Here is a 12749-nt window from a genome sequence, read left to right as displayed (position 1 = left end):
CTGCAATTATGTCCACGGGACTCCTCTGATCGCGTCTACATCAATACGACACTGGGAGGGCACTTACTGGACATGAGGTTGCTATTGCCAGAAAAAAAAAAAAAGAAGTGCATGCAGTAATACTGCTGGAGGTCTGGTTTAACAGCGCTCCTCAGACTCGGAGCGGCAAAAGGGCAAAAGCTGCGAGTGGTCCCGAGCAAAGGGAGAAAATTGTGTTGACTTTGGAGTCTGTCGTGTTTCTCCTCATCACAGGAGTAACGGCTCCAGTGATTTTTATTGGGCGCACGGTTGACATTTTGATTTCGACTGTGTACTTTTGACTTTGATGTCAACCCCTGCAATTTTTCCGCGCAAAAAAACAAAAGAGGTCACGGCGTGCCGGTATAATATTTACTGGAGTTCCCCTATCTGCTACGTCGAGAGAGCGCTTGTGTCCACGTGTGGGATCAAACGCATTGCGTTGTATCCACGTTCCCACTCCCTCGCTTGAACCTTTAGCGATGAACTGAATCTTCACTTACTGACAATTGGGCCGAATTTGACCCCCCTCTTTTCGGATCAAAGTCACTGACCTAACCCGGCCCGACTCCAAGATAACCTTAAAGTCGTTTCATCCGCAGTCAAATTTCTATGACGGGGATTTCCCGACATGCACCATGGGGTGCGACATTTACCCCCCTTCCGAAGCGTGGCATCCTCCAAATCCAACCGTCATCGCTCATTCATACGCTCGCTTCATTCACGTGTGACGTGCCAGCGCTCCCGTGCCAAACTTCTGCGGGGCCAAACCGTGCCATGTGTTTTTGTTTTTCTTTCCCCTCGCATGTGGAAGCAATTTTTGCTTTGTTAATATGAGTATTATTTTAATTGTGGCAATTATAGGTTAAACTGTTCGACCACTTGCGAGGTGCTGACCGGCTTTTGACAAGAAGACAACTTGACTCTCTGCGGCGGCCCATTCGGCTCTCTTGAAATATTTTTCTTCGGCTTCCATTTGTGCACCAGAAAGAGCGAACGGATATTCGGATTAGAAGCCTGTTGACGAGAAGCCGTTGCTGAAAGATTTCATTTCTGACAGTTGTTTGGAATTGATTGCTGATGACACCTGTTGTGTGAATAAAAATAATCGAAATTGAGTGCGCTGCCTTGCTGCATCCAGCAGAGGCGCTATTGGGTATTTTGTTTTTTTTGCAGTTCGGTCCCTGAGTCCGATTCACTTCGCGACATGAAATGCTCAGTCAACATTTGACTTTATATTGAGTTTATGGGATATTTATGGACTCAAAGTGTTTATTGTACAAATATTGACTGCAATTATGACTTTAAACTTGGTAAGCGCGGGAGCCCCTGTGTCGCAATAATACGTAGAAAAACAACATGGCTGACTATAGTGAAAGCAGAGAGCGTATAGTGAAGTCTCCCTTCTCCACTACCACATTTGGTCTCGTTTCGCCGAGACGCAGCATAACTCACGCGGAACATAATTTAGACTGTGACAAATCAGATTATGATGGGCAGCAAAAACTCCCTAAATTTTTGGGGAGTCCAACTGTTTGCTGGCTAACCTCTGTGCGGTTTCCTCTTTCGGTGACCTCTAAATCACAACAGAGGCCGAGAGAACAGGCAGGCAGCTGAAGAGTCACGGTAAAACAACGGCGGTGCCATCCTTGATGGATGGGCTCACCTCTGGCTACGCTTGTAACAAGAGCGCTAAAACAAAATTCTTTGTCGTCTTGAGCCGAGCGCCGGAGGCTGGCGACGCCCCCTGGAGTCTGATTTGCGGGCCGCTCGTTTATGTAAACCGCATTAGAGTTCTTTGTGAGAAAGTGAAAGTGGTAATTGTCCACATTCCACGTTGCGAGACGTAAACTTTGGGACCGTCAGCCGTGAACAAGCCAGCTGCTTGCAATTTGTGTAGTAGATAATAATCAGGCTACATGCAAAGCAACGTTCCTTCTGTCAGACATTAGGCCGTGGCCCATGCCATACGGGATTTAAAAGGAATGGTTGGTTTAGTTTAAACGACCTTGCGCCAGAGGAAAAACCGGACCTCCTTTGGCCACGGTCCCAGAGAAATCCAGTCCACTTTTGTCACCAACCCCCCCACCCTTTCCCAAAAACCACATTTGCTTTTTCACCTTCTCCGGTCGCCGGGGCTCGCCGTGGTGTTTCGAAGTGGTCCGTTTAAACGGATTGAGTGTGATGGATGACATTTTGAAACGTCGTTGCTGTTTAGCGGCTAGCGAGCGATTCATCACGTCACAAGCGCAGTCATAACACGGACACGTCGAACGACAAGCTCTCAAAAGCCACCGTGGCAAACGTCCCAACGTCTCGGACACGCGCAGACCCGAGCGTCCTCTCGGCTGATTGATGGGCCTCGGCTCGGCCCTCCCCGCTGCCTCGTGAACAGCTGAGTGAGATATTTGATTGGTTGTCAGGCAGGAATGGCGGAGCACGTGTCTTTTCATTGGCGCTCTATTCTTACACTGACGATCGAGTTTCATTTGGGTCAGATGGCGAGCTCCGCTGTGCTCTCACAACAGTTGGGTCGCTTCGCCAGTGTTTCCAGGAAACTCTGGTCCTTCTCCAGCATGACAATGGACATGGCCATGACGCTTTAAAGACATTGTCCGCCCATGTGCCTGTAATTATAAAACATTTGTGTCATTGCAAGCTTTGTGCTGAGATTGAACCTGATGTTGTTCTAGTTGGGTCAGTTTTGACTGAAAACTTGCTGTAGACGCAATTCTCAACTTTCAGAGAAGTTTTCAATCATAAAACGATCAACTCTGCTGTTAATAATACAACATATAAGCAAGAAAGGGTTTTATTTGAATGATGACTGGAATTTGCATGATCGACGTGCCTCGCATGCTTTTTAACACTCAATCGCAGCAGAGATGTAAACAGAAGGGTAAGGCTAAGCTAACCCTTGTAAAATGTAAAAACAACTCAAAATCGTTCCCGCGTCAGACACATCATCACAAAACCTCTAACCAGACATGAACCGTCAAAAGAAGTTAACCAGTGCAAAAAAAGTATTTAATGATATGAACAGGATTATAAATTTCTTGTCGTGCCATCCTCAAAAATGGATGCACCTCCCACACACTCAATTTTGGACATTACAAGTGTAAGAAGAAGTTAACCCCTGTAAAAACTTAAAAACAAACACCCTACCTTGTCGACATTTGCCCGGAGCGGTTCCACCGCGTTTCCAATTCCGAACGCGGCAATGACAGTGCGTCTGTTAAGTTTTATGGACGACCATCATTCATGCCGCGTCAAACGATGAGTGCTGTTAAGTCTGTATCATCTGATACACAAGACCATGTTTCAAGTGTACGCAGGGCTGCCACTGATGTACTTTTTTTTTTTTCTTGCCCCGACAGGTGCTGCCCGCCTCGGAGAGATTAGATGATGGCGGCTGCCCCCCTCCACCGGATTCCTTTGCCACTTGGAATGTCTCGCATGCAGCGGAGGACGGAGCTGTGCCGGCGTCCTGAGGCGAGGTAGGCGGCGGGATGAGAGGGCTCGGGGTCATTGCTCGGCTATGAACTGCTCACGTGCTGTGTTTGCGTTAGCTTTGAGGGGGTTTTGCAAAAGGATGACTCGTGTGGCATTCGTGCAAAGTGTTTTATCTGCTCTCTGGAGAGAGGACCGTTTGCTCCTGATGAACTGACTTTCCCAATCTAGTCAAAATCAGGGCTATCCAAACTTTTGCCACGTTAGGCCACGTCGAGAAAAATCGACGCACTTGGAGGTTCTCCACCTTGGCTTTATGAGACAACCAATCCAATATTCAAGAGCCCGAAATTGACGTCCATTAGTCCCAACTTATCTACAAAGTCATTTTATGTCACCGCTGTAGGAACCGAAGCAAACCACTTGTTGGAACTACCCGAGGTCGATTTAACGGTCGTAAAAAGCCCATCCATAGATCATGTGAGACTGCAAACAGATAACCGCCGAGTGCAAGTATCCGCTACGGAGACAATGGCGACGCAGTTGAGACGGAGGCGCATGTGGTGGTAAAAGGGAGGTCACACATGTTTTGCGGACCCCGGGGAGTCGTGTGGGATGAGACGAGCGGTGCCTTGTGTCGGAGGTGCGGCTCCCGGGCGCCACGCGGATGAGCTCATGAAACGCTACGCTGTCCGCCGAGCCGGGGGTTGGTCGCCGAGGGCGAGAGGCGAGGGCGACCCCGCCATCAATCACTCAGGGCTGGAGCTCAGGCCACTGCCCGCGGATCATCCCGATCCGCATGAAAGGCATTGGGTGTCCCCTCCTCAGCTGGGGACGGAGGCCGAGGGGATAACAACCGGGAGATGCGTAACAAGAGAGCGCCGAGACAGGCGCGGAGGAGCCACGCCCCTGCCAGGGAGCGGCCCGTGAAACCTGAAGACGGAGAGAAGCTTACCACTCTGAGCCCGGTCTGTGAACCCGTCACCTTTGCTGGCCAGAACGCTTTCCATTTCTTTTCTGCGCGAGCCAGGAATCAGTCAGGAGTCATTTCAGGACCCCTGTCACGTTCGCGGCGAGCGTGATCCCCCTCCAACATGTTGGCAGACTGGAGGCTCACGCTCGTCCGGCGCTGACAGACGAGCTGCGGACTCCCCAGGTACCAGTCAGAGTCCATCAAGAACAAGTTGTGGAAACCTGCTGGATTGGCCTACAGACAATCCTTTCAAAGCTGCCAGTGCGCACTTGCACGGTACTCTTCACATAATTACATTTCTCCACAACTGTTGCTTGTTCTCGTGTAACAAGGGAACTCTTTGTTGTTACGTTAGCTACAATCTGACATATTTGGATTTTAACCAAATCAATTCCTTGAAGGGGGATACCGCAGATTTTTCATTAGTATGGATCAGGGGCAGTTTTCATCTTAGGCAGCTTACTAAGACAAATAGAAACAGTAAGCCGTGCCTTCGTTACTTCTCGGATGGATTGCTGGAATGCACTTTATTCCCTTTACTGGTTCTCTGTACATTTTAGAGATCATTTAAAAAAAAGGTCTTTCGCGCCTCACGTTAGCTCTCTGAGCTCCTCCACCTCTTTGTACATGCCTCAGGTCAGCAGAGCAGATGTTACTGGAGGTCAAAGAAGGACTAAGCAGGGGATCAAGCTTTTTCCATTGCCGGTCTCTCGCTTTGAAATGACCTTGTGCTAAACAGTAGGCAACCCCCCCTCCCATTGTGTCCTTTTTTTAAAACTTACCTTAACAAATGAGGATGACTGAATTGAGCAAATTTAACAAAAACAACACCTTATGTGGAGCTATTCATAAGCTTTATTACTGATTTTAAATTTCGTGCATGCCCCCCCTAAAAAAAACAACAACAATAAAATAATACCCACTTCCTGCTCATACCTGGAAGTTTCATTGAAAATAATTGCATTCTAAATGTAAGTTTGTAATGATTTTCTAAAGAAAATGAAAGAAAATAACTCACCATATCAGGGCTTTTCCCCAGATTCGCATCAAAATATCAAAATGCGAGTTTAAGAAAATGTTTTCGTGAAATCCTGATAACAACGAAATGGTCATGTAATCAAAACATTATACACAGAACTAATTCTCGCAACACTTCCTCACTACCATACATTTTTCCTTTTTTTTTTTTTTTTTAAAGGGAGCACCTGTGTCACATAAATCTGTAACAAACTCCCGGGCCAGTATGTTACATTTCTAATAAGCATCACAAAACAGAGCAGGGGTAAGTGAAAAAGAATGGCTACTGTATGGGCGCGTAATAAGAGCCAGCTGTGAACGGCGGCGTGCAGGCCTCTCTGCAGCCGCCACTGTGCTGCTGCGAGACCATTGCAGGCCGGGGAATAGCTGACAGACGCGTCATAAATCCATCTAGTTGTCCCGCTTTGCCTTTTCTCTGGACTGTCCAAGTAAATAAATTGTATTTCAATCGGTGACACTTGCCTCTGCAAGCATGTCGTACGTCATGTCGCAGAGTTAGCATTGATTAGGAAAATGATGTAATTAATTAATCACAGTTTAATAGAACACAAATATTTTACATATGCAATGTTTGCAGATTTAAATTCAGATTCTGCTTGACAAACATGTTTGTTGACTTTACAAACAAAATTAAAAAATATATAGCAATTTTTCATTATGCTACTGGATAAACAAGCATTTTTTTTTTCTTTTGATTTATTTTTTATTTCAAGTTGCATTGCCATATTTATTAGTATTTTTCACAACACTGCAAATATTTTTGAGCAAAAGTGAACAGACCAACGATTTACTAAGTAGCATTTCTATATTTGACATTGAAAAAATAAAATAACATTTGAATCCTTGAAAAAAAAAAAAGCCAACCAAAGCAAAAGGCTTTTATAGTAGTGAATGGATGCATTTTAATGTAACTAGTTCCAAATAAAATTCCCAATCCAACTAAAAACATAATTCCTATTTATCACTCCAAGTCAAAATGTGTTCTAATGACATTAGAAGAATTCATGTGACAGAATCGTAGCTAGTAATATTCTCAGGTTTTGTCAAAATAAACAAAAAGTGTCCTCTGCTTAAGTAATTGAGGCCCTCTGAAATGAAACACGCATGTTTCCTGCTTGGTTCTCAGCGTTGAACGCTAACATGAGGGAATCTTTGTGACGCTGCGCCTGTCCGAGCAATCACTGGAAGCGCTACATCATGTTTATTAAGCGCACTAAATCAGAGTTATTCCGGCCAAAAGGGAGCGACAACACTCCTGTGGGGAAAGGATGCGATGCTTGTAGTATTCCCTCATTTACATTTTCTCCCACTTAAAAAAACATACATTTCATGTGGGGAAAAAGAAAAAGTTGAAATGTACCTCCTCCCAACTGTCTCCTCGCTTGATTTGTATTTCTCACCTAGTGCCATTGCCGTCCGGTCTCTTCTCTCCAAGCCCTCCCCCCCACGCCCTGTGTGGGCCTCAGGCTAGGGGCCCGAGGCCCCTGGCCGACCAGGAAGAAGAAGAAGCGGTAAATTCTTACACGTTCAGCCTGGAGCTTCCTGTGTAGCGGCAGTCCCTGCGTTTCTAATTACCACTCTTATCACATAAGCTCTCCCACTCACTTACAAATTGCTGATAAGCTGCCTTTTGAAAAAGCAAAAACAAAACGACCCTGTCATTCGCCGTGCGAGTTGAAAGCTATTTAATAATATGACACACATATCCAGGTCAATTGTGCTAACTGTTGAATTTAATCAGAATTTATGTTCGGTAATCCCTTAATAGCTACCAATGGCATCCTTGGTTCCGAAATGGAAAGGATGTTTGCTCATTGGCAAATGAGGAAATCAGATGACATCACTATTTATGGAGTCTGTTTCGAATCGTCTCCACTCCTGTTTCCATCCATGCGTCAAGACAGTTAACTGACTTATTCTTCCTCCGTTGGGACCGAACCTCATCCCTAATTTCATTCTAAAACACATAAAAAAAAGCTAATGTTCCCTCGTCCACTTTCTTCCCATCGCTTTCAAACGGGTCATAAAACCTTTGCGTGATTTTGACTTCACCACCTCGATTGTGCCTCTGATAACGATTTGGGAGCCCGGAAATTTGGGGGTGGACCAATTCCTCCCTGGAAGTTGTGGCAGTTGGAAATTATAATTCAAAATTAACTGAGGTCACAGCCGGTGTCCCTCAAGGATGCGTACTCAGCCCCTTTTTATAACTAAGATCTGACAGAATTTCAGTTGTGATTTGAGTCCTCCATTTCTTCTATTTTGATGATCTTTCTCTCTCTTGTCCATTTGTTCATTCCCCTTGTGGGAAATGAAGTGTATTAAGTTCTTTGGATGAAGCGGAGGCAAAACTGTGTTGGTTCTGCGGCGTTAAAACCGGCAGTTCTGCTCCCTCAGTGGAAACCAAAACGATCCACCTGAGACAAACTTTCCGGTAGGAGCAGTCGCAAAACTACGATCAAGTATCTCATCCAGAGATGCTAGCGTTGGAGCGAGGTGAAGCGAGGGCCCGTTTAGTAGGCCGAAGGATGCTAAGTGCGCGGCGCTCTTCACCCGGGCAAAGGTTCACGCCGATCACGCGGGCCAATCTGTTCCAGACGTGGTAAATGACACATTATTGGATCCAGACCTGACAAGGGCTTTGTGTATATTACATTACCAGACACTGGGCTCACTTAAGCTTCATTACCTCCATGCCTCCTCCCCACCTAGAGGGAGAAAAGGGAGAGGGCAGTGGCGAGTCCCCCCCCTACGCCGCCCCCTCAAGCCAATGCACAGAGGGTGCTTTTTTCCTCCAGGTCAAAGCAGCTTCTCGGCAGTGGGCTCGCCACGGCGCGGCTCTCTTCCCCCCCCCCCTCGTCTTCCTCCTCCCTGCCTGCGCGCTGTGCTGGGAACCTGTTAAATGTAACAACACCAGAGTCCGCCCTAGAACACCCAAGATGATCCTGCCCGCAGGGATTTCTGGGAAGATATTAGAAACACACCAGTGAGGTCACCGCGCCCTCTTCTCTTCCCACATCCACGGGACCGATGGAGCGAGCTGATTTTAGAATATGCTACAAAATATAGCCTTGTCTCAGACGTCGTCGGGTCATAAAAAGCTACGTGTGTGACAATTTCTTAAATTAGTGTTGTAGGTCAATTCAAAAAAGATCTCGGTGTGGGCGCCTCAAACATTTTGGGCCCTTACATTTCTTTTATATGATACATCAACACCATGGCAGAGCTTTGAATCGGCCCGAAGAATGGTACTAAGATAGGTTAGCTTGATTTAGTAGGTTTGCTTTTTTGGCCTGTGCTTTAAAAAAAAAAAGAAAAATGATGATGTAATCATTTATTGGAAATAAATCCCCAGTTTGAGAACCACTGCACTTAATCTTTCCTGCAGTGATGAGTTTGCGATTTATTAATAATGCGTTTCAGATACCACATTGAAATGTTCAGTAGAATTTTTCGTAAGTGAGATGGCATTGTGGACTAAACTCCAACAAGAGCTTTGGAGCGCTTATTCATCTCATTCTGATCAACACTCATCTAAGCGTACCTTTATGGGCCTCGCTTTGCCCAGTAAAGGGCTTTCCCCTAAAATGTACTGGCAAGATGAAGAGTTCATCCCGAACGAGAGGCCAATCTTGTAAAATTGAATCCCTCCTGAGGGGGGGGGAGGCGGATCAGGCTTTTCAATTCTTCTGCAGTGGGACGTGTGCCACAAGCTCATGGGCATTGTCAACTAGATTAGCCATCACGTTCTTCTGATAATTGTCTTGCGGTGCAATCGACACTGGAGATTTTAAATGTGACCCCCCCCCGCCACTTCGTTTGACGTATGTGCCACGAGTTACAGTAAGCTGGAGCTTCCACAGTAGCTGCAAAATGTACACTCGGCCATTTGTAACGGCAAATAATAACAGCTGCGTGGTGTCAGATCTTAAAAAGGAGAATATTTGTCCTTTACACCCACGAGCGACACTTTGCCTCATTTTGTTAGGTTGTAAGAAGAAAACTTGAAGCAGCTCCAAGTGGATTGTTTGCTGAAAAACAAAACAAAAGCGCTTGTGGCACAGCTTGTTTCTCAAGATCAAGTCGGTCTTTAGTCACCTTGTGTGACATCACTTCTTTCGCTTTTGCTCCTGCTCTCATTCATCGCTCGGCGTTCTTGTTTGTTTAAACTTTGTTCATTACAAGCGGCCGCCGCAGCCGCAGCGAGTTACTTTGATGGCAAAAAAACTGCAAATATACAAGAGTTACTTTGGATTGCTGAGGAAAGACATTTGGGACTTTGCAGGTATCCGTACCGTATTTTTGGGACTACAAACGTTAGAAGGCGAGAATTAATTTAGTCAGACTTTCTTTCAATTTGACGTCCATGAAAAGTATTTTTTAATCGCGCTAACGTGTCCTAACAGCAATTGTAGCTTTATAATTGAATATAAAAATTAATTTGCACCTTTTACTTAAGTACAATTCTGAGTCCCAATGTTTTTTTGTTTTTTTTATTCAAAACAATACTTGCTCCAATGTAGTGGCTGAGTGAAAAATTGCATTCTGCCCGTCACACATTTGTGTGCGTGTGTGTCGAAGGACGTGGAAGGCAGCTCGGGCAACAGTGTTCCACCTCATTAGCTGTGATTAATTGACGCGCGAGCTTTCCCATGCTCGTCCTTGCCTGGCCCAGCGCGGCTCACCTCGGAGGGGGCACCCACTGCTCCAACTCTCCGTCTTTTAATTACAGTGAAATGCAAAAGTCTTAGGACACCATGTTTTAAGAATGACCCTCTTTGATTGTTGTGTTGACGCAAACGTTGCATATTATGAAGTTCAAATTCTAATAAGATTCTGTAACATTGTCAAGAATATAGTATAAATAAACAAAAGTAAGTCAGGCCTGTTTTGTGCCACTTAATATAGTACTGCTACTACTTATTATTAATATGTCAGTATAATCAATAATAATAATTATTATTTATTTTGAAATGACCGTAAGTACTTTGCAATGTCCCCAAAATATTTGTCATTATCATAACTATATTTAGAACAAATTTGACCTTTATAGAATTATATTTTGGTTAATGATTAGCACAATTGGAAGAGTTAGTCAAATGATTTGAGTACGCACACACACTGCAATTATCCCATTGAAACTTTGTTATGCATCTTATATAAAATCTAAGCTATTATTCCTATTTTTATTTTCTTCCAATAATGGATTGATCAGAAACAGTCTGTCTACATTTTCAACAGCCACAAATGTGTTGTTTGTCCACTGAATCAATTATATGTCAAAAATACAAAACTACCCCAATTACTAAACAGTAGCAAAAAAAATGCCCTTTTTTTTTTTTTTTTAATTCCATTTAAATCTACTCCCAGTTTTTCAGAGGCAGATGTGGTCCGGCCGCCAGTGTGGCTTTGTCCGGCAGCATGTAATCTCCAATTCCTGACAGAGATTATCTGACCCCAAAACACCAGAGGCTTGTTCGCACACAAATATACATCCACGTAGGTCTCCTCAATTAAGACATAATAAATTCAGCGCTAGCTTTTGTTGTTCTCACTTATTGAGGAAATATGCTCTCTAATCCGCCCGTATAAGAACCATCTGTGTAAATGTGTGTGCCCACCGAGGATTGCTGCTCACTGGCTGCCTGCGCTCTACTGTATCTGTTCGGTGAGTGTGTGCATGTGTGTGTGTGTGTGTGTGTGTGTGTGTGTGTGTGTGTGTGTGAGTGTGTGTGTAAGAGGGAGATCAACTGATGTGTGAGCCGTTAGCCGGAGGCGTTCACAAGAGGATCCATCTCATCTCTAGTCTCTACGCTCTTCTAGTTCTCGCTAAAATAAATAGCTCTTGTTTCTGTTGGGTCCTGGGCTGCCAGCAGACACACACATGCACACACACATGCACACACACACACACACAGGTACATATTTGCACACAATATCCAAATGATAATAGCTACATTACATATGATATTGCATGTTCGACGTCGAATGTGTGTTTATCTTTTTACTGATCTGTGAAAGTGTTTGATTATGGATAGATATAAATATCACAACTATAAAATATTTATAAAATGTTTTCCTTCATTTTTTGCAATAAAATAAATAAATTGTATTCGTTTTGTATAAATGACTCACTTACTTACATATAATGGGTAAGGACATTTTAAATCAATAAAAAAACAAATAATAAATGGAATGACTAGCTTTTTATCTGACATGTTTTTAATTACCTTTATATTTTGGTACTGGACAGGAATTTTCTTCCAATATATCTTTAGCACACAATCGCTGTATCGTGATACTTTGAGTAGCATAATATGATATTAAAGTGACTCTACAATTCTGAAAACTAATCTACACACGCATACACAAATTAAAGTGACGTTGCAAAAATCAAAACACTGCAAAGATTAAATCATTTTCAATATTTTAGGGGCATTTTCTGTTATGTCTGATGAAGCAAAATATATTGATATCTGATTAAAAAAAATCATTCTGATGGGAATTCCTAACAAGCTAATCGTTATTCTCTCTCACTATGGCGTGACCACACATGCAGCGCATGAGCACACGCTGAACCTTGTGTTTAAATCCAGCGCTCGCAGATAATTCAGACGTAAATATGCTTAAAGCTGCAGAGGTTTCTTAATTTCCTGTGTGGGCCACACACAACTTCTGAGATGTTTTTTTTTTTTTTAGGGGGTGTGGGGGCTGAAAGCTCTCACCCTAAGACAGAGAATCTGCTGTCGTTATTTAAAAAAAAAAATAGATTACAGTCAAGGCTTTGTCTCACACTTTAATAATAACAAAATAATTAAAATGTCTGTAGAATTCTTGTCCTACATTTTTTTTTGTTTTGCATGAATACACCTTTGGGAAAAATCCCAGAGGAGAAGTGGGCAAAAAAGATTTATAATTAAAAATAATGTAAGAGAACAGAATAAGATTGTATTAGTCTTACAATGGAAAAATCTTAATTGAGTGAGCCTGAGCAGAATGAGAGCAAGTGTATGTGACTAGTATATAAATTGAAAGCATCACTGGCCCAACGGATGCAAAGAAGGCTTGGGGTGGGGGGGGGTGCAGAGAGAAAAGCGGAGACGCGGGAATTGAAGCGGCCCCCACCGATGGGCTTCTACTGCCGGCCAAACAGAGCGCTCATTGTGTCTGCACCTCTGCTCTTTGTCGCCCCCCTCCACACACGGACTGTCCTTCACCACAACTTCCAAGTTGAAATTTACGGAATAATGTCGAAATTTGAGGATCTATC

At 44.0% G+C, this 12749-nt stretch overlaps 1 long non-coding RNA gene across 1 annotated transcript in view; it reads left to right on the top strand.

Moving 5' to 3' along the window:
• The window catches only part of LOC119137693, a 136235-nt gene that overhangs the window by 62698 nt on the left and 60788 nt on the right, over positions 1-12749 (top strand). Inside the window, exon 3 of the long non-coding RNA XR_005100986.1 lies at positions 3396-3515. This is a non-coding gene — a long non-coding RNA (uncharacterized LOC119137693). The remainder of the gene's footprint in view (positions 1-3395; positions 3516-12749) is intronic.

The sequence above is a fragment of the Syngnathus acus genome, chromosome 17 (assembly GCF_901709675.1).
Source record: "Syngnathus acus chromosome 17, fSynAcu1.2, whole genome shotgun sequence".
NCBI lineage: Eukaryota > Metazoa > Chordata > Actinopteri > Syngnathiformes > Syngnathidae > Syngnathus > Syngnathus acus.
This window is presented reverse-complemented; position numbering and strand designations above follow the sequence as displayed.